The sequence below is a fragment of the Nyctereutes procyonoides genome, unplaced genomic scaffold, assembly GCF_905146905.1.
Source record: "Nyctereutes procyonoides isolate TBG_1078 unplaced genomic scaffold, NYPRO_anot_genome, whole genome shotgun sequence".
NCBI lineage: Eukaryota > Metazoa > Chordata > Mammalia > Carnivora > Canidae > Nyctereutes > Nyctereutes procyonoides.
In genome coordinates, this window is record NW_026575045.1 from 3652183 (window position 1) to 3658182 (window position 6000).

Below are 6000 nucleotides of genomic sequence, written 5' to 3' on the forward strand. Positions count from 1 at the left end.
AGCAAGTGTTCTTCTGAACTCCTGCAGAGATTTACCTTAGATAGTAAAGAGCAACTTGACATAGATTATTAGACACTGGAGGAGTTTATCAAATGAAACAGGTGGAAACACTGATTTTACGTCTTAAATCTCTTTCTCTGGTGCACTGGCTTTCAAACTCTTTCTCAGAGGGGCTTCAGGTGCAAGTGGAAGGGCTGCAGGATGCGAGGCAGGAGCACAGAGGGCCTGTGCTCAACCAGCTCACCCAGCTCTGCCATTACTTGTTTCATATCATAAGACTTCACTTGCGAATCAAAACTTGGCACTACAAACAAACGGAAACAAAAACATTTGTTTCCTCATCTACAATATTAAGAAGCCTTAGTCCTAAGAGGCTTTTATCATTTCTTGGTTGGATTATTTTGTTGTTCCTCCCATCGATTCCCCCTGTCTCATCCTCCCTTTATAACCCACCCCCCTACACTGCTCCCAAAATGACCATTCTCAGGCATAAATCCAATCCTGGCGTTTGCTTCAACAGGCATTTATTGACTTCCTATCCCCTTTAGTGTAATGTTAAACTTCATAGAATGGCACTTAGAAAGCCTTCGTGATTGGCTCGTTCTTGCCTTTCCCCAGCTCTTTTGGCAGGATGTGTCCGTCTGTTTCATGCGCGTCAGCCATAACAAACGATTTGTACTTGCAGTGTCCTGGAGGTCGAGAATGCCTTCTGCTTAGCTAATTCAACTTTTTAGTTTCAGCTTCAGCACAACTTCCCTTTAGAAGCCTCCCTGACACCTGCTAGTCTGGGAGGAGTCTTCCTTTGACACCCTGCAGCAACAAAATACTTCTCTGATAGTGCCTACCCCACATTATAGTATCAATGGATGTGTTGGTTGTCTCCTCACAAGCACCTTGGGGAAAGGGACTGGCTCATCAATTCAGTTCCCTCAGACCTTGGCCCTATACTTGGTTCTTGGCTTTATTATGAACAAGTTCATGAATACCCCTTTGTGGAGATTGTGAAAAGCAGTAGACTTCTATTTATTTGATTCATTTGAAAATATTTGGTCAATGAATCCAGACCAGAGGACATCTTAAGGTTTCATTTGTATTTTTAAAAATTCTTCTTTCTTGTTGTTTTTTATATCTTTAGAATTTAATAGTTCTTGTAAATATAAATTTTAAAATAACATTTTAGAATGTTCGAGAAGACTTTTTAGCTCTTTATATATGATAAAAAATATCATAAAAACGTTATAAAACAAAAATTTGGATAGAAAGCTCTTCTTTAATGGAAAATATCACTGCAGTCTTCCTGTTTCAAATACCTTAAAGCATAGCTTTAGCAGCCCAGCCACACATGTAATAGCACCCATTTTCTGCAAGACGAAGTTGAAACTCCTTAGTCTGATACCCAGTAGTCTGACACTAAATGACTTTTTCAACCACATTTCTCACTAATCCTTGACACAATTCTTTTTGGCCTCACTTAGATCTTTTTCCCCTTATATTTCTATTTATTCTATTTGATTTTTGTTGGATATTTTCAATCTGAAGAGTTATATCTTCTTATTTCTAGAATGTTCTCCATTTTTACATCTTAGAATGTTGTCTGTCCACTCTTGGCTCACACCTTTGGACTTTCTGTGAGGCAGATATTAGAGTTTCTGTAATTCCTAACTTCTTTTTTATATTCTCCATTGCTTTGTCTTTCTCCACCATGCTACAGATATATTCTGTTCTATCTTTGAATTTAAGTATGACTTGTTTTCTGTATAATCTGCTGAAATAAAAAAAATAATGACTATAATTTTGTCTTTTTAGAACTTGTTCTGTAACTTCCTGTTTTTATTTTACAGGTGCAAATTATTCCTTTGTATTTTAAACATCCTTTATTATAAACTCCCTTTCATGTTGTTCTACTGTTGCTAGTTCCTCATGTCCTGTGAATGTCTTTTTCATGTTGAGTGTTCTATTTTAGGGTTTTTGTTTGTGAGTTTTTTTTCAGAGAAAATTATTTTTTCTAGAGACCCAGATAACCACTCTGGGGAGATTTCCACTGGTGTGTCTATCAGTACCTTCAAGAAATACTCATTTTGAATTATTTTTTGTGTTTGTTTTTTAGCCTGGTATTTTCAGAGTGCATTGGTAATGAGAACTCAGTTCCTATTCCCATGGACAGCTTAGTCTTAGGGTTCTAATATAACTGGAAGACTTTTTTACTCACGGGGTGGAGCTCTTGGCTCATTTCCAGTGGCTACCTTGGATACACAGGCAGAGATGTTCTGAATCCTTTGTGGTTTGTGCAGTGGGGAGTTTCTGCTGATTTTCTACAGAGAACCTAGTTCTGATTCCTGCTGTGTACACAGAGACCCACACATGTTGCCCTCCTATCCTAGGTCCCAGCTTTGAATGGCCATGAAGACAACAGGCTTTGAGATTGTAATCTCTTCCTGCATTCTCTCTATATTTCTAGCATGTGGGGATTTCCTTTTTTGCTTTTGAGTTCCACTATATCTTAAAATTTGAAAACACATGTTGTCTTTATTTCTATATGTTTGGAAATGTTGTGTTTAATTGACTGGAAAACTATCTACTACTTTTTAGTATCCAGATATTTACTCTTTGGTTTCTATTGTTCTCTCCACTTTGAACAATCTCTCCAGTTATCTCTGCCTGTTGCAAATTTCTTCTAACCTTCCAGTATTTGAGGGCTTGCTAGAGGTAAGCTCTTCCATGTTTTATGCCCTCCAAGGACCAAATTAACCCCAAATTAGTTCCTTATTGGAACTCCTTTGGCATCCATTTGATACTTAATCATATTCAGTTAAAATTGTTTTCAGGCTATTATTTGTATTCTAATGAGATTATAAAATTTTTGAGATTTAGGGCCTTTTCTTAAGCTTCTTGGATTTCTCCATAGTGATGTATACATATCTGGACATTCAAATAAATACTTCCTAGTGGAAGAATGACGGAAAGAAAACATATGCTAGAATTAATAATAATTTTACAGTATTTTATATTAAAATGTGTAATTTAGATTAAAATAAAAAAGGATCCAAGCCAGTCAGGAAAACAAACAAGATTTTTTTGAATTTCATTTTCTGTTTTCTGCTTACTCATTTTAGTCTTGACTCATGAATTTATAAGGCCAGAGAAATTTCATATAAGGTCCTAGGTTACTGAAGGGGAACAGAAAATTTTATTTCAAGCAGTATAAAATTAATATGATAGATAAAATCTGAAAGGAATGTGTTTGTGCCAACAAAAGTAGCTTCCTTAAACCAGTGGGGGGAAATTGGCAACTTTTGTGGATATCTGTTTAGAATTTGGTCCTGAGTAAATGAACTAACAAGCAGTTGATTCTGAGTTACTTTCACAGGGAAATGTTTCTGAGTTCCAGTTCATAGGAGCTCAGGAAGGTATGGGATGCAAATTACATTCCAACGGGAAGCGGCCAATCAAGCCTTGAACACTTTTGAGGTCTTTGGCTTTGCCTGTGAACATGGGAACACCCAAGGGCACCTTCAAATTAGAAATAACACACTGTTCTAAAGAGTCCTGGATGTGTAATTTGGTAGAAATTTAAGGGATATCTTTTTATAGTAACAGAGTCTATAAAGAAAATAAAATTCAGGTAAGGTTAAGTCCTTTCCAGTCATAAGTGCATGTAAATGAACTTCACCTCTAAATTCAAATACTTTGGGCATTTCCCAACTGCCCCTCCCTCATACTTTGTTGGTAAAATACATGGTACAATATTTTAATTCCAGCCTGATCTTTATAACCTATTGGATGATATCACATCAATAAAAATAATAGCTAACATTTATTGTATAATTGCCTTATGTCATACTATATTCTTATACTTCACAAATATCTCATTTAGTAACTAAATAACTCTATGATGTGGCTATAATTATTATCTTCCATTTGCAGGTGGGAAAACTGAGATACAGAAGGATTCATTAACTTACCCATGTCACAAAGTAGGTAGTTTTAAACTACTTTGGAATTCTTACTGGTCTCCTATCCATGTCACTACTGTAGAAAACATATTCGATTAGGATTCTCTTGGAGAATTTATACTTTATTGTAATTAGAGGGAAAAACTGCAGTGTTGGTTAACTCATTACCACTTATTGCCATCTAAACTCAGCCTCGGGGATCCCTGGGTGGCGCAGCGGTTTGGCGCCTGCCTTTGGCCCAGGGCGCGATCCTGGAGACCCGGGATTGAGTCCCACATTGGGCTCCCTGCATGGAGCCTGCTTCTCCCTCTGCCTGTGTCTCTGCCTCTCTCTCTCTCTCTCTGTGACTATCATAAAAAAAAATAAAAATAAAAAAATAAACTCAGCCTCTTCCTTTTGTGTCATTGTTTGATTATAAATTTCCTTCTAAGACTCTCTGGAAACTTCATTATCACCATGAATCTTGGTTTTAAAAGGATGGGTGCCAGCTACCATCTGTAAGTGGACCTATCTAACTTGGATTAAATGTGAATTAAAAACCAATGACTCCAAAATACATCATTATCTGGCCCGTCATACCTGTGTACCTTATGCTTTCTTCACCCCACACTCTAATACAACTTGTCTTCTTGAAAGCCCTGATAGATCCTCTTGTTGGCTCTCTGGGGGCAGGCTACAATTATGCTGTGTGCCACCTGGAGTCCATGTTTGTAATTTTTTTCCTTAGAGAGTTGTATGCTTTAACATTGACTGGCAAAGAAATGAAGTTTGGAAACTATGACTTCTGAAATGTTTGTGTTTTAATATTTAGAGCAGATTTGTTTAAGGGAAGGATATGGTCAATGCTCTCTTTCCCTGTTTTCAATAAAGGCCTAGATATTGGATTTTATGTTTGTTTAAAACAATATTTTAAACTCAGAGAATTTTGGATACAAAAAAAAAGAAATGAGGTTAACATAAGTAAACTGTTTTAAATTAAATTATCTTAGCTACAGAATATATTACTGGAAAAGATTTTGAAAACTTCTCTAAAGTTCCTTAAATTTTTTTCACCTGTACTCCTTAAGATGGGATGGTGGAAGTGAGATGAACTCTGCTATTTTAAGCTTCCTTTTAGCTTTCTGTTGCTATTATTTATAATTCTACTCCAAATGGAAAATATAGGCCTTTCTAACATTGTATTAAGGGAAGAAGTAACTTTCTGATCTCTATAAATCCAAATATGTGACTATAATGGAAAAATTAAGGATGTTGGTGCCACCAATGCTCTATTCAAACTCTTAGATAAAAGAAGCAGGATACTACATTTTATTAAAATTTCTCAACTTTTGATAAATTACACTTACCTTAAAGAGCTTATAAAAGTACAGATTTCTGGGTTTTCACTTTCTACCCTCCCTTTCTGCCCTGAGATTCTAAGTTTAATTGCTTTGGATGAACCTGATGCATTAAATTTTATTGAATATATGTTTACCACACAGTAACTTTGGAAGACAGTGTGGCAGTTTCTTACAAAACTAAACATACCCCTACCATAAGTTTCAACAATCACCCTCCTTGGTGTTTACCCAAAGGAGTTGACAGCTTACATCAAAGACAAAAGCTGCAGACAGATGTGTATAGCAGCTTTTTTCATAATTGACAAAACTTGGAAGCAATCACAATGGCCTTTCAGAAGGTTAATGGGTAAATGAACTGGTATATCCAGGCAATGAAATATTACTCTACTAAAGAAATGAACTATCAAGCCATGACAAGGCATGGTGTAAACCTAAATGCCTACGACTAAGTGAAAGCAGCCAAGCTGGAAAGGTTACATTCTATATGGTTTGCCTTCTAGAATAGGCAAAACTGTGGCGACAGTAGATCAGTAGCTGCCAGGAGTGAGGATGGGTGTGGGTAGGGATGAATACGCAGAGGGCAGAAAATTTTTAAGGTAGTGAAAAATACTGTATACTGTATGATACCATAAAATAGGGACATATCATTATACCGTTGTCCAAACCGATAGAATGTACAATACTAAGAGTGAACCCTAATCTAAACT